The 21,027-nt window shown below is 43.7% G+C and overlaps 1 protein-coding gene across 2 annotated transcripts in view; it reads right to left on the bottom strand.

Moving 5' to 3' along the window:
* The window catches only part of LOC112260106 (stromal interaction molecule 2-like), an 84,007-nt gene that overhangs the window by 41,330 nt on the left and 21,650 nt on the right, over nt 1–21,027 (bottom strand). The gene's annotated exons all lie outside the window — the stretch shown is intronic.

Below are 21,027 nucleotides of genomic sequence, written 5' to 3'. Positions count from 1 at the left end.
CGAGCGACACACTCTGCATACACTCTAATGGAACACACATACTCAAGAAAGCATGCCTACGCTTAGGCTATAAACACACAAAAACGTGCACACACACACTATACAAGACTGTGAGTACAGTCATGGCCAAAAGTTTTGAGAATGACAAATATTAATTTCCACAAGGTTTGCTGCTTCAGTGTCTTTAGATATTTTTGTCAGATGTTACTATGGAATACTGAAGTATAATTACAAGCATTTCATAAGTGTCAAAGGCTTTTATTGACAATTACATGAAGTTGATGCAAAGACTCAATATTTGCAGAGTTGACCCTTTTTTTCAAGACCTCTGCAATCCGCCCTGGCATGCTGTCAATTAATTTCTGGGCCACATCTTGACTGATGGCAGCCCATTCTTGCATAGTCAATGCTTGGAGTTCGTCAGAATTTGTGGGTTTTTGTTTGTCCACCCGCCTCTTGAGGATTGACCACAAGTTCTCAATGGGATTAAGGTCTGGGGAGTTTCCTGGCCATGGACCCAAAATATCGATGCTTTGTTCCCCGAGCCACTTAGTTATCACTTTTGCCTTATGGCAAGGTGCTCCATCATGCTGGAGAAGGCATTGTTCATCACCAAACTGTTCCTGGATGGTTGGGATAAGTTGCTCTCGGAGGATGTGTTGGTACCATTCTTTATTCATGGCTGTGTTCTTAGGTAAAATTGTGAGTGAGGCCACTCCCTTGGCTGAGAAGCAACCCCACACATGAATGGTCTCAGGATGCTTTACTGTTGGCATGACACAGGACTGATGGTAGCGCTCACCTCGTCTTCTCCGGACAAGCTTTTTTCCGGATGCCCCAAACAATCGGAAAGGGGATTCATCAGAGAAAATGACATTACCCTTGTCCTCAGCAGTCCAATCCCTGTACCTTTTGCAGAATATCAGTCTGTCCCTGATGTTTTTCCTGGAGACAAGTGGCTTCTTTGCTGCCCTTCAAGACACCAGGCCATCCTACAAAAGTCTTTGCCTCACTGTGCGTGCAAATGCACTCACACCTGCCTGCTGCCTTTCCTGAGCAAGCTCTGTACTGATGGTGCCCCGATCCCGCAGCTGAATCAACTTTAGGAGACGGCCCTGGCGCTTGCTGGACTTTCTTGGGCGCCCTGAAGCCTTCTTCACAACAATTGAACTGCTCTCCTTGAAGTTCTTGATGATCCGATAAATGGTTGATTGAAGTGCAATCATACTGGCAGAAATATCCTTGCCTGTAAAGCACTTCTTGTGCAAAGCAATGATGACGGCACGTGTTTCCTTGCAGGTAGTGGAGACTAGACTTGCCACCTTAGTTAGCTATAGTGTTATTGCTTGGCAATGTGGCAGCTAATGGAGACTTTTAATTTGACCACAGCCCAGGCTGAGTCCACTGGGGACAAAGCCCACATTACTTGGCAAAACTATTATTGGCAAGTGTGTGTGATTGGACAGAAACTTTTTAACTGGAAAAGAGACTTGATTGGACAAAACTGAGACTTGATTGGACAAAACTAACAATGGTTGACAGAGGAAGAACAATGACTGTCACGTTCTGACCATCGTTCGTATGTGTTTTCCTTGTTTTAGTGTTGGTCAGGACGTGAGCTGGGTGGGCATTCTGTTGTGTGTCTGGTTTGTCTATTTCTATGTTTGGCCTGATATGGTTCTCAATCAGAGGCAGGTGTTAGTCATTGTCTCTGATTGGGAACCATATTTAGGTAGCCTGTTTTGTGTTGGGTTTTGTGGGTGATTGTTCCTGTCTCTGTGTTTTGCACCAGACAGGGCTGTTTTTGGTTTTCCACGTTTATTGTTTTGTTAGTTTATTCATGTCTAGTGTCTTTATTAAAAAACATGAATAACCACCACGCTGCGTTTTGGTCCTCTTCTACTTCCCCTAAAGAAAACCCTTACAATGACTCCAAGCACCACCCTCCTTTTGAAGCTTCCAATCTGTTATTCAAACTCCAACAGCATGACAGAGTGATCTCCAGCTTTGTCCTCGTCAACACTCACACCTGTGTTAACGAGAGAATCACTGACATGGTGTCAGCTGGTCCTTTTGTGGCAGGGCTGAAATACAGTGGAAATGTTTTGGGGGGATTCAGTTCATTTGCATGGCAAAGAGGGACTTTGCAATTAATTGCAATTCATCTGATCACTATTCATAACATTCTGGAGTATATGCAAATTGCCATCATACAAACTGAGGCAGCAGACTTTTTGCCACGATTGTAGACATGCACGGCTGAAAACATACATACAGCTGACAATGTAGTGTACACATGGACTCGACTCTATGTTCACAGCCCCTACACTCAGGAGAGAGTGACAAACCAGCTGGGATGGAGAGAATAAGACAATCTTTCTTAGAACCGCATTCGACTCTATACAATGAGTAAGGCATAAGCTTTTGAACAATAAACAACACATACACACACAGAGACTGATCAGGGTTTGAAACAGTGCCCAATTGACCAAACCACTATGGTAAGCATAAAACAATCATGATGGATTATGTTAATAAAACACTGAATCAACAAAACAATTAAGGTTCATCCATCTATCCAGTCAAGACATCAAACAATATCTACCAGTCACTCTCAGTCAAATCATGAGTAACAGACTGGCTTGTGTAGGGAAAGGGGTTTTCTGTTTTTGTTGTAGGATCTTGTTACTGAAACTAGACTTGCCACCTTAATTAGCTATAGTGTTGCTGCTTGGCAATGTGGCAGCTAATGGAGACTTTTAATTGGACCACAGCCCAGGCTGAGTCCACTGGGGAGAAAGCCCACATTACTTGGCAAAACTATTATTGGCAAGTGTGTGTGATTGGACAAACTTTTTAACTGGAAAAGAGACTTGATTGGACAAAACTTCTGTTGAGTGTTCCATACCGTAAACACTGTATGTCATGAATACACCTAGGATATATAAGTAATACTTTCAGTAAATCATTGACATTATCATCAAAATAATGTATCCAAAATCACAGAATTAACCAAATGCAACTTTCCATGCAACTTGTCATGCAGACAAAAACATTTAAGGCTAAGCCTAACTAAATTGTGTGTTTACAAAGGTTATACAATCTATTTGCTTAGCAGACGTCCTCCCTCACAGCAATTTGCATATTTCCACATTTACATACCATCTATGTGCCAGTGTGACAACAACCATTGCTCTGGTCTCAAATCCAACTCCCTCACCACTATGTAAAAGTGTGAAAACCTTTGATCAGTGTTATTTCCTGATTGTTGCTGGTTGAAAATACAATTTACACAGGACTTTCTAATCAACAGGTTTGCATGGTTTCAGCTTGCCTGGTGACATCACCAGGCGGTAAATTGGTTAATACCCCAATAACATAGAGTTCCAAACCTCTCTGCCAAAAACCTGTAATTTTCAGTTTTCCCATCCTCAATCAGACCACTCCCAGTCCTAGCAAAATTATTGCTTGAGAAATATATTTTTTTTTTGCTAAAAAGCTATTTTTGCCCATTTTAATGGAAAACGATTAGAGCAACTAAGTTTCCACCCACAGCTATGTGAGTAAAGTCATTCAATACAACAAAAATCACGACAGTGTACTGTACAATTTTATAAATGCCGACAGATTATTGTTTTTCGACATGTTGAGATCTTTTTGTGTCACAAAATGTATTATGCGAGAAATCCAGTGGAAACGCCTTATTAATGGTCAAATATTGATATAATAACCATCATATCCAAGGTAAGGAGTCACGCGATGATATGATGTGTATTCTTCCCACTACGACGCGGGAAAAACAGAAATACCTTATTTACTTGCCAAGTCAAATAAAGGTTAAATAAAAATGTAATAAAAAACATAAATGACTTGTGATGACTTGAAAAATGACCAAGTAACACACATGACTTGGCGACACAAACAACTTGGTAATGACTGTGAGTCTATGGGTATTTGCTAGCATAGCATTGGCTCGTGAAACTATGTATAACTTCCTCCATACTGAACACAGAGACATATAAATGGTATCTATGAGTTCATCTGACTCTGGGGAAGTAGATAAAGGGCCTCATTGTAAAATCCCGAAGTATCCCATTAAATCCACTTTGTGTTTTCTTTACTTGCCATGATACTGTCGAATATCGCAATACTGGTATCGTCCCACCCCTACCAAACATATTGCTCACTATATGCCTACTGTAGAGAGACGAGAGAGCATGACAAAACAAGTTTTGATCAGTCAGGGAAATGAAAGTGCTGAAAAAATGTTGGGTCACGACATCTGACTAGCGCTAGCTAATGCTACCAACAGTAGCAAAACAAATTTTGCGATATTTAACTGTATTGATTTCTTTCCCCCCCATCACTACTTCTCCTCACAGCACTTCCATTTCTACAAAGACATGCCCTGTTGTCAACCAGAGGGAAGTTATCACTGTAGAAAGTATTACAAAGCCCTCCGTATAATTTGTTTTACACTACTATTTTGTTTTAGTTGAGCAACATTTTTGAAAAGTGTTCTGAATAGAACAATGGAACTTTCACACTCTGACATCTCTCTGGGTTGGCCACCTGCTGTGATTTCAGAAAAACAAAAACACAAAATCCCATTCCCTTCCTCTCAGTTGTCATATTCTCAGCTTGTGTTTCTTGCATCATTCTCAATGTGTGTGTGTGTGTGTGACTGTTTTAATGCTACAATGGGGACATGTGACAGGAAATGAAGTGACCCATGGTGACACTGCGTTCCGGGGAACACACACTAAATAAGAACACCCGTCAGAATACGACCCAAAAGGGGGTAAAATTAGAGCACTGTGAGCTAAAAATAGACCCTGGAAACCAGTTGTCAGGATGTGGCTTACATTGTAAAACCTCAACAATGGCAGAGGTCTCCCGCTCACTCTCTCACACACACACACACGCTCTCACGCACACATATGCATGCATGCACGCACACACGCACAACCATGAAGGCACCAGCTTGTTTCAAAGTCAACCATCAACAAAACGTGTCCCACGTTCATTTCTATTCCTCTGAAGTCCTGTCACTTTGTTAATACAAAAGCAGATTTGCTTGGAATATGAAACTATGCAAAACACCTGCACTTCTGACAAGAATCTTCTGCATGTGAAAACATTTGAATGTATTAAAGTCTTTCAGACAAAGCAGACAAAAACCGGATAAGTCCCGTTCTGGGGTGCTGGTTGGGAAAGGTGTTAAACGCGGAGTAAAATAAGATGGTCTGTTAGTGGGTTTATGAGGACATTTTGTTTACGAGGAAAACTTCCTGTGTGTAGAGGTCGCCTGTTGGCACGCAGTCTCTGACTTCACAGGAAAATCAATACGTTCTCGCAGACACCGAAATCATTCTGGGCGATGGGGCGACAGGGTGAATGGGACGAAAGAGGTCTATTTAGAGAGTGAATGGAAACTCACGATGTGTGTGTTGGTGGCTTGCAAATTGAAGTGTCTTGAGTGTTGTTTGCATGTTCTACATGATCTTGTAAAGATAAGGGGGTTGACTGGGACAGACTATGTAACATCCGTAACGTTTTTGAGGAAACGTTTCCGCAAGACATGAACCTTACATCGGATCATTTTGAAACATTCTCCGTAAAGCCACAACTTTCAACAAGATGGTAGATGGTCCACAACTGGTTTCTCTATTTCCATAATCGGTACCCTTTTTCGGCAGTATAATAATGTATTCAATTTCGAAAGCGGTTTTCATAACAAATCTCCAAGTGCTTAAAAGCAACAATAAAACAAAACAAATAAGCCATCCATTATCATGAGTAGCCTAGCTATAGTTGGCTAGGTCAACCAGTACAGGCCAAGTCTGAGTGTATGCATCCTCCAAAGATGGAGGAGGACAGTTAACCATGGCTTGATCAGAGGAAGCTGGTCAGGGAGATTGATTGATGAAGAGTCCGGTGACAATCTTGTAGAGGGCTACTCTGTTTTCCAGCCTGAGTCATGTAGCTACTGGACTTCTCCTCCTTTACCATGTATTGCACCCTGCTCTGGGTGCCAGAAAGCTCACCGCACACAGTTCAGAATAGTAGCCAGTCGTCCTCACTACGAGCTCTCTGCCTAAGCACCGCATTCCTCTCCCGCATCTCCCATTCCTCTCAAGCTTCAGGTGATTCTTCAATTTGTGTTTTCAAAAGATCAGGGACCAACAGTCAGGCGAAACAAAAACAATCTGGTACAGTGTCCAGAAGCATCATTCGAACAGCTAGCCAAGCCAAGATACAGTAGCTAGCCAAGCCAAGATACAGTAGCTAGCCAAGCCAAGATACAGTAGCTAGCCAAGCCAAGATACAGTAGCTAGCCAAGCCAAGATACAGTAGCTAGCCAAGCCAAGATACAGTAGCTAGCCAAGACAAAAAGAGTTGACCTGCTAACAAAAAAACTAAAAAAACACCTGATAACACAATTAAAAACACTTAAAAATAACAAAACATTTACGTGTTTAAAGGAGCACTCTGCTTAGACTGCTACTGGAGCGCCGTGACAACTACATCGATATCTGTAAAATCCATAACGGTTGAGGATGTCTTGGATCTTGATTGATCACATCTTAGCATCAAAATCTTGCGCATTCACCATTTGTTTGTGCGCTTGTTCTGAGAAGTATTCATCGGAATTTTCTGAAGCAATTGTCGATATCTTGAAAATGATGTGTTTCTAAGATTCTCTTCGAAGATATATGCTGAAATGCATCTCTCATACACGGCAGTACAGATGTTTAGATATGAAGATGAGAAGGGTGTTTATCAACAATGTAACGGTTTTCTGTAGGCAAAGGAGAGTCAGACCAAAATGCGGCGTGGCTATTGCGATCCATGTTTAATGAAACAAAGTAAACATGAATCAAATACAAAAACGTAACACAAAAACCAAAACAGCCTAATACTGGTGCAAAGTAACACAGAGACAGAACAAGGACAATCACCCACAAAACCCAACACCAAACAGGCTACCTAAATATGGTTCCCAATCAGAGACAATGACGAACACCTGCCTCTGATTGAGAACCATATCAGGCCAAACATAGAACTAGACAAACTAGACATGTAACATAGAATGCCCACTCAGCTCACACTACTCAGCTCACACTCTGACCAACCAAAACATAGAAACATACAAAGCAAACTATGGTCAGGGTGTGACAAACAATCTGTGAATAGTCATGGGGTTTTTTTTCTCCAAATGAAAGCCCCCCCAAAATATACCAACTTCATTCAGTCTCTAGAAAAGTGGATTGGCAGTATTTGCACATGTATACTGTCTCGTTTGCATATTTTGTTACAATATTTCAGAAATATTGTAATACAAAAACATCTTGTACTCATATCTACATTCAACTGGTAAAGGTTCATTTGTTTATACACTACATGGCCAAAAGTAAGTGGCCACACCTTCAAATTTGTGGATTAGGCTATTTCAGCCATACCCGTTGCTGACAGGTTTATAAAATAACGCACACACGCACGCAATCTCCATAGACAAACATTGGCAGTAGAATGGCCTTTACTGATGAGCTCAGTGACTTTCAACGTGGGACTGTCATAGGATGCCACCTTTCCAACAAGTCAGTTCATCAAATTTGTGCCCTGCTAGTGCTGCCCCAGTCAACTGTAAGTACTGACGGGCTGCCTCCAGGTGGTGAGGGTAGGCTACAACACATCCACCACGCTGACCATCAACACGAGGCCCCATAGATGTGTATGCTTAGTCCTCTCCTGTACTCCCTGTTAACCCACGACTGCATGGCCCCGCACGACTCCAACCCCATCATCAAGTTTGCTGACAACACAACATTGTAGAACTGATCACCGATGATGATGAAGCAGCCTATAGGGAGGAGGTCAGAGACCTGGCAGTGTGGTGCCAAGACAACAACCTCTCCCTCAATGTCAGCAAGACAAAGGAGCTGATTGTGGACTAAAGGAAAAGCACGCCCCCATCCTCATCGTTGGGGCTGGAGTGGAACGGGTCGAGAGCTTCAAGGTCCTCTGTGTCCACATCACTAAGGAATTAACATGGTCCACACACACCCACACAATTGTGAAGAGGGCACGACAGCACCTCTTCCCCTTCAGGAGACTTGAAAAGATTTGGCATGGGCCCTCAGATCCGCAAATATTTCTACCGCTGCCCCATTGAGAGCATCTTGACTGGCTGCATCACCGCCTGGTATGGCAACTGCAAGGCACCCGACGACAAGACGCTACAGAGGGTGTTGAGTACGGCCCAGTACATCACTGGGGCTGATCTCCCTGCCATCAATGACCTCTAAACCAGGCCATGTCAGAGGCCCAAAATGTTTTCAAAAACTCCAACCACCCAAGCCACAGACTGTTCACTCTACCACCATACAGCAAGTCTGGAACCAACAGGACCCTGAACAGCTTTACCCCAAGCCATGAGACTGCTAAACAAGGCTGCTAAATACCTAATCAAATGGCTACCCGGCATACCTGCATTGACAATTGTTTTAACAAATTCTCTTGCGCTGACTCTACCCACACACTCACATATACAGTACTTACACTGACACCCCAACACACACTAGACGCCCACACACACACACACACATACCATGCGCACACATGCATACTGACGCCACACACACTTTCACACTAACCACATACACTGCTGCTACTGCTCCACATACATCGCTGCTACTGCTCAGTCTATTATCTGCCCTGTTGCCGAGTCACTTTACCCTTACCTATACGTACATAGCTACCTCAATTACCTCATAGCCCTGCACATAAACTCAGTACTGGTACTCCCTGTATATAGCCATGTTATTTGTACTCGTTATTCACTGTGTATTTATTCCACATGTCACCATTTCTATTTATCTTTAACTTTGTATTGTTAGAAAAGGACAAGTAAATAAGCATTCAATTTTAGTCATGTTTACAAAGCATGTGACAAATAACATTTAATTTTATTTTGTAATTGACTGGCGAGCTAATAAATAGAGAAGACCCTGTAATTCTATCTCAGTGTAGAAGTTGCCATTAGGAAAAGATCTTGGATCAGCTTCCACTCCTCCAGTCCTCATTTAACCATTGTTGGATAAAATGTAAAACTGTAGAACAGTGGCTAGAGGGCATATGACTATAGAACAGTGGCTAGAGGGCATATTGATCCTACTGTAATTATCAGCTGTACAGATGGAGCCTATAGCCTAGTGGGAGAGAAAGTGACCGGTCAGAGAATCTTGTGAGTGATGAGCTGTTTTCCCATGGGTCCCCACTGACCGCCCAGTCAGCTCCAGAGTGAAGCCAAGTGGCAGCACAACAAAGCCCAGGGAGAGAGCTCCCCTGCGAAACCTCCGGAGTTGTCTCACAATATATGAGCAGACCCAGTGTAAGGCTATACTACCTGGTCAGACTAAGAGAGACTGAGACTGAGACTGACGGGAGCTAGCCTCTGATGATTTGAAACTGTGGTGAGAGTGTGGTGATACCCACGCACGCACGCACGCACGCACACACGGACATGCACACACACACAATCTCACACACACACACACACACACACACGATCTCACACATGCACACACACACACGATCTCACACATGCACTCACGTATTAACACAGGCATGCATGCACACACAGACACCGGAGGGACTACATTGGGTGCCTATGGGCAGGGTAACTGGATCTGCGTGTGGTTATGGGTTTCGGTGGCTGGTGTGGATTAAGTGGTGGGGATATGCGGGGGGCGAGAGGGGATAAGAGAGAAATGCTGTTAAACAGCATATGGTTGAAACAGACAAATATTACCTCCCATTCAATATAAGACAGACCTTCTACTCTCCAGGAGAGAGACACACACACGCGTCTCATTTACCGTCTAGAAAACACATGCCACGATGTTCTAAAATGACACGAGTCATTGCTCCAATACAACAGACACATAGGCCGACTGTATTTGATACCAAAAGAAAGTTAACCTCTCACACCAAATCTTCCCCCAATGTACCATGACCAGACATTTCACTATTCCCCAAAGAAACTCCATTAGCTTACTTTATTGGGTAAACACATTCGTATACATGCCTGCCTTATGTTATCATATCCTAATCCCTTAACTCAACCCTGGATCATCTGTTAGCAATCCCTGGAGAGTTGGAGCCCTGGGTCTAAACCAAATAGATGATCAGGTTAACAACAGATGTCAAGGCAACGATAGCATGTGTGCGTATGGATACAAGGGTCAACGTGCGACAAACTAGTTCCCTGTCAACCGTAACCATATGGCGGTGTCATAACTCAACTGAACAGGACAGCCACTCTTAAAGACGAGTAAATAAAGATTCTCAAGAGGTCTACTATTTCAGTTCATCATCACAGCTATTGAGATTCAAATATCATTAGCCAGCTAGTCGCTAGCCACTGGCTAGCTGGGACCCGAGAGGTGAGGGAGAGAGCGAGAGGAAGAGAGAGAAATAATGAGAGTGAGGGGGAGAGAAAATAAAATTACACAAACGTATGCCAGTCACTCTGAACTTGCACAAGCTCTTAAAATCCTGAGGTGCATGTGTCAAATTGACCCTCGTCTTCCTCTCAACACCTCTGAGGTACAGTTTCAATGATTCATATTAGAAGGAACTGAAATATTTTCCAAAGAAATTCAGATACATCCAGAGACTATAAACTGAAGTTGGACTTCTCGATATTTGAGAAGTTGAAAGATAAAACAAAAAACACATTGTTGAATATCCTATTGAGAAAAACACGTTCAAGATGTCAATGTTCCTTTGTGTTAACAAATCAAATGACAGTGTAGAAAATCTATCTTGATCTACCCTGTCTAAATACAGCTGCAGTTTATTCGCCTGGCTTACAGTTTCTGTTATGATTGAACTGCCGTCAACATTTATTTTCCTGTTTGACGGGAGCCTAAATTTGAGTTAGTGAGCCGGCGTGGCTACGGCGACAACTGGACACTCTACTACGCACGGTGCCGTGGGGCAAGGCGAAAGCATGTGTCAGACTTGGTGTTACAGCAGAATCAACAATGAGCTGATACAAAAGCAGCTGGAGTTGTGGTGACACACACACACACACACACATCTGTTTCCCCTGTCTTGGGATTGTCTCCAACCCCCACCAGGTGTCTCCCATTACCTCAAGTGTATTTATACCTGCATTTTCTGTTTGTCTGTTCGTCTCGTCCCATTAAGTACTTCATACCCTGGCTATGACCATGCGTTCAATACATTACTGGAGCAATTTCACAGATTCCCAACTACGCAACAAGTCACAATAGTAATCCCCCAGATTCTTAGGAACCCGCCACCAGCGGCGCTTCTTCCCAACATACACCGGTGTCCTGAAAACCTTGCTCATCTCCTCGGGAGCGCTACATTGGAGATTATGGAACCTGCCAGCCGTTTCTCTCCCAGTGCTCCCTCATCTTCGAGCTGCAGCCTTCTTCATTCCCCTCGGACTGCTCAAAGATAGCGTACCTGATAACGCTGATGTCCGGGAGGGCACTCGCCTGGGCTACGGCGTTGTGGGAACAACAGGCCACCATTTGCCTCAGTCTAGAGGAGTTTGTGGCGGAGGTACGAAAAGTGTTTGATTCTTCGTTGTCCTGGAGAGAGGCTGCTCGTAAGCTGCTCCAGCAACGTCAAGACTCCGGTAGTGTGGCAGACGAAGCAGTAGATTTTTGCACATTGGCGGCTGAGAGTGCCTGGAACCCGGATTATCAGAGGTGATTAAATACGCGCTCACAGTTCAGGAGCTGCCCATGGACCTCGACTCCCTCGCCTCCGAGGAATCCGGAAAATCCCCAAAGTCTACATTTCCGAGAGAATACGGTGTCACCCGATTTCCCTCAGAAATCACAGAGGGCTGTCTACTCTTCTCCTCCGGAGCCCATGCAACTGGGCAGGGATAGTCTCCTGCTGAGTGTTTATGCAGACTGAACACCAAGAGCTCTGTATTGTGGAGCTAAAAGACATTTCTTATCTACCTGCCCATTAAAATACCAGGCTCATCAGTAGGTGCGAGTCCACTGGTGAGCCGAACGGGGAGTTTACCAATCTCTCAATTCTCGTAACCCCCTCTATGCTACCCTGTTGTGGGGATACCAGTCCAAATCCACCCGGGTGCTCTTTGACTGGGGCTGACGAAAGCTTTATGGACACAACCATGGTGTCAGAGCTGGGTATCTCCACTCAACCCCTTTCCATCCCAATGGATGTCAGAGCCCTGGATGGGCGTTCTATTGGCAGAGTCATCCACAATACGGTTCCTATCAACCGAGTGTCAGGCAACCACAGTGAGTCGATGCAGTTTCTGCTCCTGGAGTTTCCTCATGTACCCATGGTTTTGGGGTTTTAATGGCTCCAGAGGCACAACCCCCTAATTGACTGGGCTATGGGTTCCATCATGGGTTGGAGTCTGTTTTGCCATGCACATTGTCTGAAGTCAGCCTAGCCTGCCCCAGGACGTCTCCTTGTGGGCTTGTGTAAAGCCTAAGATCTCTCTGCCGTTCCCGCTGAGTACCAGGACTTACGGGAGGTTTTCAACTCTGCCTCTTCCTCTGCATCGGTCCTACGACTGTGCTATCGACCTTCTCCCGGGCACTGCACCGCCTCGGGTTGATTTTATTCCTTGTCCGGTCACCAAAGCGATGGAAGGGTACATTGAGGACTCTCTTGCTGCAGGTATTACGTGTCCATCTGATTCCCGCACTGGCACAGGGTTCTTCTTTGCGGAGAAGAAGGCAAGACCTTACGTCCATGTAATGACTACCGGGGTCTTAATGACATTACGGTTAAAAACCATTACCCGCAACCACTCATCTCCTCGGCTTTCGAGCCTCTCCGGGGGAGGTCATCTTATCCAAGTTGGACCTTCGGAATGCCCACCATCTGGTTCGGGTACGGGAAGGAGATGAGTGGAAGACAGACTTTAACACGGCTAGCGGGCACTACGAGTACCTGGTGATGCCGACGCTCCTGCAGTGTTCCAGGCCCTGGTCAATGATGTGCTCTGTGACATGTTGAACTGATTTGTGTTTGTCTACTTCGAAGACATCCTCATTTATTCCCGGTCAGCTCAAGACCATGTCCTCCATGTCCGACAGGTCCTCCAGCGTCTCCTGTAGAACCAGCTTTTCGAGGAGGGGGAGAAATGAGAATTCCATCGCTCCACCATCTCCTTCCTAGGATACATCATCCCTGCAGGAAATATTCAGATGGACCCTGACAAGGTGACAGCAGTGGCGGATTGGCCTCAACCCACATCCAGAGTGCAGCTGCAATGTTTCCTGGGGTTTGCTAATTTCTACCGTCATTTTGTCCAGGGTTACAGCACCCTTGCTTCCCAACTCTCTGCACTCACCTCGCCCAAGGTTTCGTTCATACGGTCTCCAGCAGCTGACCGGGCGTTCAGACCTCAAGCAGCGATTCACTACAGCTCCCATCTTAATCCATCCGGACCCATCCCGTCAGTTTGTGGAGGAGGTCGACGCCTTGGATGTCAGAGTGGGGGCTTTTCTGTCCCAATGTTCTGCCCAGGACCAGAAGCTGCATCCCTGTGCCTTCCTTTCCCATCGTATTAACCCCATTGAGAGGCACTATGATGTGGAAAACCGAGAATTACTCACAGTTAAGATGGTGTTGGAGGTGTGCAGGCACTGGTTAGAAGGGGCAGAACATCCATCCCGGGGAGGGGGCCCAGCTAACCGGATGTTAGTCCTGGACTCTGCCCGTGGTCTGGTATGGGCACATTCCCAGAGACTCACCTGTCATCCTGGCACCTGTCGGACCTTGGCTTTCGTCTTACACCCAATGGTTCCTGACATCTCTGCATTTGTTGCAGCCTGCACTGTGTGCGCAGAACAAGACTCCGCGGCAAGCTCCAGCTGGCCTCCAACCACTCCCTGTTCCTCATCGCCCCTGGTCCAATATACTGGACTTTGTCACGGACCTCCTTCCGTCAGATGGCAACACCACCATCTTTACGGTGGTGGATAGGTTTTCCAAATCCGCCCATTATATCCCCCTTCCTCAGAGAAGGAGACGTCTTCTGGATCCATGGACTTCCAGTCGACATGGTCTCCGATCGCGGTCCTCAGTTCTCATCCCGGTTCTGGAAGGCGTTCTGCACCCTCATTGGGTCGTCGGCTAGCCTGTCCTCTGGTTTTCATCCCCAGTCTAATGGCCGGTTGGAACGAGCCAATCACGACTTGGAGACAAGTCTTGACTCATCTCCACCAATCCCACAACCTGGAGCCAGCAACTAGTGTGGGTGGAATATGCCCGCAACACTCTTCCCTTTTCTGCTACTGGTCTCGCCCCTTTTGAGTGTTCCCTGGGATATCAGCCCCCACTCTTCCCAGAGCAAGAGGTCAGCATACCTTCTGCCCAGATGTTAGTACGTCGCTGTCCCGCTACCTGGAAGAGAGCCTGGGTCACTCTTCTCAAGGTATCGGCGACAGGCGGACCGCCACCGAACCCCTGCTCCCCGCTACAGTCTTGGGCAGAGGGTATGACTTTCCACTCGGGAGTCCCGCAAACTTTCCCTCTGTTTTATTAGCCTTTTGTTGCCCCGCACCCTCCGCCTACATCCCACTTTCCATGTATCTAGAATTAAACCCCTGTCTTACAGCTCTTTGTATCCTGTTTCCAGCCTGTCCTGACCCTGCCTGCCGTCCTGTACCTGCCTGACTCTGATTTGGATTACGACTCTTTGCCTGCCTTAACCTACCAATTGCCTGCCCCTACTTTAATCAACTCTGAGACTCATACTATCAGCCTCCTGTGTCTGCATCTGGGTCTTAGCCTGAGCCATGATACACAACCCCCATTGCTTTCCCAGACAGGGTTCAACATTTCTTCGAAATACACGCGTTTGTCCTGTAAAACACAAGACCTGCCTGGCTCACGCACACACGCTCTGTTGACTTCGGCATTTAAATAACTTTTAGGTGACCTCAGGCCTCAGAAATAAACTGGGATATCCTGTCCTGAGGTTAACCTACAAGTTTACTAGACTGCGAGTGTGTCTTCAAGTTTAGGTACAAGAGCGGGAGCTGGGGTAATCCCTCTTATTTGGATTCCAGTGCGTTACTTATGTAATACAGAACACAATGTAATATAGTAGTCTATTTACGCCAATCCCACCCAGACCGCCTATCAACCGCACACCACCAAACACAACCCCAGTCCATCACAGAACCATCATAAAGGGCGCCCCTAATCCTCTGCTTAGATGGGCAAAAACAAAGAAGAGAGAGAGGGGGAATTAAGCAAATCGCAACAAGGCAGCACACAAAGCCTACTGATCCAAAAACTTCCAGAAAAGGAGACTCATCACGGCCTGAAGTCCCAGGAATGCTTAGATCAATGCCGGAACAGGAGATGTGATGTGTGCAGCCAGTCGGTCAGAAGGCAGAAAGAATGAGAGAAAGAGGGGGGAAAGAGGAAAAGAGAAGAGGGACTCTTCTAATTAGCAACACCTAATTAGAGGTCATCTCTATGACTGGAGTTACAGGTGAACCTGTGACCCTAGAGATTAGTAAGGAAGAAAGAGAGAGAGAGAGATAGAGAGGGTGAGTGAAGAGAGGATTAAAAGATATACAAAAGAGAGTGCCTTTCCCTTCAAAGGAAATGAAACACTGGAAAAATGACCAAAAATGACCATGAGTACATAATAATGTACTAGCATATATGTAGTCGAAAAACCCAAACATAAGTACAAACACCACAATCACATTGAAATAGTTTCTAGTGGTGCCTCAAATTATGTTACATTGAACAGGTACGCAGAGAGACAAACAGGGTCTCTTGTCTCGCATGTCCAATTATGGTACACAGAGTACACACAGAGAGAGTACTCTAAGCACTGGGCTTAACAATTTCCTCATGCGTGTCATGGCCTGAGGGAGTAGGAGCTTTGTGAAGCAGCATAGGGGGTCATGATATCCGTTTGTGTTGCCTTGCTAACTTCTATGATCACTGTCAAGCCATTGTCATATAGGCATTAGCAAGACAGCACATCAGACATGGAACCAGGCCACTGTAATGCTCCTCTTCTGTAGCCCCTCACACAATGGTAACCATGAGCCCACAGCAATGGCATCCCAGCTACTACATTTGGTTCCTTGGAAGTTGTGGGAACGTTAGTTTTTGGTTTCCCATTGATTCTCGGAATGACGTCATACGTTTCTGGTCCATTAAAACAGTTTTACATGAAGTGAACATTGGGAACATACATTTTTTAGGTTGCAGGGAGGTTCTGTGAATGTTTTACTATGGTTCCCTGACATTTCTTCTGGGAGGTTTAATTAACGTTCTGAGAATGAAAATGAGATTATTTAAAAGGTAATTAAATGTTCTGAGAACATGTTTAAGACTTAATAACACTGCTAGATTAGTTTGGGTTAACTGTTTTGAACTCCAAGCACAAATAGGACACATGGAAATTAATTTGCTTAAACATGGCATTAATCATGCAAACATTTTATTTATTTATTGTGGCACAGCGTCAGTGAGATTAAAACTTACGCTCTTCTGTTCTCTATCCATGGAATTAGTCCACTGCGCCACAAGGAGCATGCATGTCATGTTTGTTTTACTCATTAAGCAGTTCATTTTACTCTATTCAAACAGATCTCATTTCAAAGGAAACAAGCAATGAACACACCTGAACACACTTAACAAAAGATAGAGGATAGAGAAAGTTTTGTTGATGCTGAGAATGTTATGTGTATGTTTTTAAATAGCATTCTTAGAAAGTTCTCTGAATGTTACTCAAGGTTTCCTTGTGGTTTACATGGAACGTTTTCGGAACAATTTGAGAACATGACTAAATAGAACCACGGGGAAACATTATGCTGAAGTACTGAAATTCCCACAGAAGAATATTGTTCAGAGAACATTAAGAAACAATTGTGAGAACATGACTTTAAATAGAACCACGAGGAAACCTGTAGGAAAAGTTATGCTGAAGTACTGAAATTCTCACAGAAGAATGTTGTTTCTTAACGTTCTCTGAACTATACTGAACAAAAATATAAACGCAACATGTAAAGGGTTGGTCCCATGTTTCATGAGCTGAAATAAAAGATCCCAGAAATGTTGAATATGCACAAAAAGCTTGTTTCTCTCAAATGTTGTGCTCAATTTGGTTTACATCCCTGTTATTAATCCATCCAACTGCAGGTGTGGCATATCAATAAACAGATTAAACCGGATGATCATTACACAGGTGCACCTTGTGCTGGGAACAATAAAAGTGTGCCGTTTTGTCACAGAACACAATGCCAAAGATGTCTCAAGTTGAGGGAGCGTGCAATTGGCATGCTGACTGCAGGAATGTCCACCATAACTGTTGCCAGAAAATGTAATGTTCATTTCTCTACCATAAGCCACCTCCAATGTCTTTTTTAGAGAATTTGGCAGTACATCCAACCGGACTCACAACCTCAGACCATGTATAACCACACCAGCTCAGGACCTCCACATCCGGCTTCTTTACCTGTGGGATCATTTGAAACAAGCCACCCGGACAGCTGATGAAACTGAGGAGTATTTCTGTCTGTAATAAAGCCCTTTTGTGGGGAAAAACTCATTCCGATTGGCTGGGCCAGGCTCCCCAAGTGGATGGGTCTAGCCCAGTCATGTGAAATCCATAGATTAGGGCCTAATTTATTTATTTCAATTGACTGATTTCTTTATATGAACTGTAACTCTGTAAAATCTTTGAAATTGTTGCATGTTGCTTTTATATTTTTGTTCAGTATATTTGACAACATTGATGTCAAACCAGTTGGAGAATGTTCCTAGAACATTATCAACATTTAAATTAAATGTAACCATGTTTGAACTTTTAGGAAACATTCTGTTAAAGTAATGATTTAGCAAGAAATTGTATTTTTCTGTCAAGTTCCTTAAATGTGCTGAGAATGTTCCAAAACCAAGTAACTATCCTGCACCTAGCTCTAAGAAACATATAGTTCTCAGAACATTATGTGCTAGCTGGGACGTGTTCCCCAACAATGGTCCATATGATATCCTCATTGCTCTGTTAGTGACGTTTTATCAAGACAACCACACCAAAGTGAAAAATCTGATGTACAGTACCTACTCAGACAGCACATAACATTCGGAGAACCATATGTTTCTTAGAGCTTGCTGAGAGCGTGGTTGTCTTACGCTTATTTTGCATCCAGCCTTCCCACAAGATTGGTGCAGGATAGTTTCTTGGCTTTGGAACATTCTCAGCACTTTTAATGAACTTTAATGAAACAAATCTCTCTATTTCATTACTTTAACAGAATGCTTCCTAAAAGTTTAAACATGGTTACATTTCATTTCAATGTTGGTAACGTTCTACGAACATTCTCCAACTGGTTTGATATTGGGAATGTTGTCAAATAGTTCAAAGAACATTATGAAACAACATTCTTCTGACGAAATTTCAGGATACTTCAGCATAACGTTTCCTACAGGTTTCCTCATGGTTCTATTTAAAGTCATGTTCTCAAATTGTTCAGAGAATGTTAAGGAACAACTGTCTTCTGTGGGAATTTCAATTCTTCAGCATAACGTTCCCTACAGGTTTCCTCATGGTGCTATTTAAAGACATGATCTCAAATTGTTCCAAGAACATTAAGAAACAATGTTCTTCTGTGGGAATTTCATTACTTCAGCATAATGTCTCCTATGGGTTTCTTCATGGTTCTATTTAAAGTCTTGTTCTCAAATTGTTTACTTTATGAACACTTTCTATAAAAACCACAAGAAAACTTTAGTAAAGTTCAAGAGAACGTTCTAAGAATGCTATTTAAAACATGTACATTTTGTTCTCAGCATCAACAAAACTCAAACTTCTATCTGTTTAAGTGTGTTCAGGTGTGTTGGCCACGTCCACTAACTGGCCACACCTGATCTAAATGAGTGCTTATTTCCTTTGAAATGGGTTTTGTTTAAATAGACAAAAATGAACAGCTTTGTATGCATAAGAAATAAATGCTTGATTAGTGCCTAAGGAAATGAATTTCCATGTGTCCCATCTGTGCTTAGAGTTCCAAAACGTTAACCCAAAATAAGCTAGCAGTGTTATTAAATAGTCTTATTGAAACATTCAATGGCAATTTTAAGGACTTTTTTTAATACATCAAAATAATCTATAATTTCCTTTCTCACAGCGTTAATAAAAACTCCCAGGAAAATCTTAAATGAACCAGAGTAAAACCTTCTCAGAACCTCCCCTGCAACCTAAAAAAATAATGTTTACTTCTGTTCACAGAACTTTAAAAAATGTTACGTTTTTACCAGTCAGGAAACATATGGCTTTGTTCTCACAACCAATGTGAAACCAACACCATACGTTGCCACAACTTCCAAGGAACCAAATGTGATAGCTTGGTATTGTATATCATGGTGATGTGACAGATCGAAACAGATATCACCATACCCAAAGCCAAGATCTTTCTGACAATGAATTCAGTGGGTTGCAAACTCCCAAGAGTGTCAAAGAATGTCCATTTGCAACTAAAAACTAAACCACTACAACTAGCACATGGTTTTGGTCCAAGTACTGTAGGCTTTTTCTACTGTACACCATTCTATAATTGCTTCTGTATCATTTGAAAAGCTTCACAGACAAAATTTGAGGACTCGTCTTTAAGCATGTGAGCATCTCGCTCATCCATTCGATACCCAGACCAAGGACAAACATGAAAGAGACGCCTCCATCGCCACAGACGAAATCTGAGAGACACGAAACACTGGTTATTAGCGTCCCCACACTTCTGAAGGTTACCAGGCCTATCTCTAAATAACTGGAACAGACAGTGGTGAGGGCGCCGAGTGAAGGGCAGCAGCTACCACAAGTCAAAACGTAGACCTCACAAATGAGGCACCGACGGAAAACACTAAAGCCGTAACGTACATAGGCCTGCGCGACCCTATTGCCTTTTGAACGAGTCGAGAGGGGAAGAGAAAGCAAAAGAAAGGTCATCATTTTTTTTGGGTGGTACAGGTTCGCCTTCGCTGTGTAATACAAGCCATGGTCCGTTGTGTACCGTGATCAAGGGGATGGCTAAGTAGCTCTTGAGAACACCTGTTTGCCCCGGACACACACCACTGTTAGCAGTGCTGAAATGGATTACCACTCTCGGCTCCACAGCTGCCCCTTTCACCCACAATGCTCAGTTCTGAAACGGGATTGAGTGACCTTTCAATTGCCTTGAAACTGGTCACTCTGCTCCTCCCCCTTCCTAGGTGACAATACAACTGCAGCTAAGAAGAAGTTGTCAAAAGACAAGTAGCATCTACAGTAAGTAGCCAGTACAATTAGAAAAAAGGGTTCCAAAAGGGTTCTTTGGCTGTCCCCATAGGAAAACCATTTGAAGAACCCTTTTTGGTTCCAGGTAGAACCATTTTGGGTTCCATGTCGAACCCTCTGTGGAAAGGGTTCTACATGGAACCCAAAAGGGTTCCACCTTGTACCAAAAGGGTTCTTCAAATGGTTCTCCTATGGGGACAGCCAAAGAATCCGTTTAGGTTCTAGATATAACTTTTTTCCCACTAAGAGTATATGACTAGGGCTGTGGCGGTCATGACATTTTGTCAGCCGGTAACTGTTATTAACATAAACACGTTTAGCATATCTGTGCTTCCACGCATACAAGCCGCCTTTGGAACATCTATATTTGAAAAAGTAATACGTCTATTTAATCTACACCATCACAATTGATATATTATGAAGAAAATGTATTTCAGAAGAACTGAATATTCCAATGGCCTTATGTTACTGATCTGGCTATGCCATGCCCATAGCCTAGGCTGTGATTTGCTTATAATTGCGTGGCATTATTTTATATTATATTATAATATAACGGACCTCTGAGACTATCACAGTGCAGGTGCATTTATACGGAGACTTGATTACACACAGGTGGATTGTATTTATCATCATTAGTCATTTAGGTCAACATTGGATCATTCAGAGATCCTCACTGAACTTCTGGA

Source organism: Oncorhynchus tshawytscha, linkage group LG10 (genome assembly GCF_018296145.1).
Source record: "Oncorhynchus tshawytscha isolate Ot180627B linkage group LG10, Otsh_v2.0, whole genome shotgun sequence".
NCBI lineage: Eukaryota > Metazoa > Chordata > Actinopteri > Salmoniformes > Salmonidae > Oncorhynchus > Oncorhynchus tshawytscha.
The sequence above is the reverse complement of the archived record's forward strand: the minus strand, read 5'-3'. Positions and strand labels throughout refer to the sequence as shown.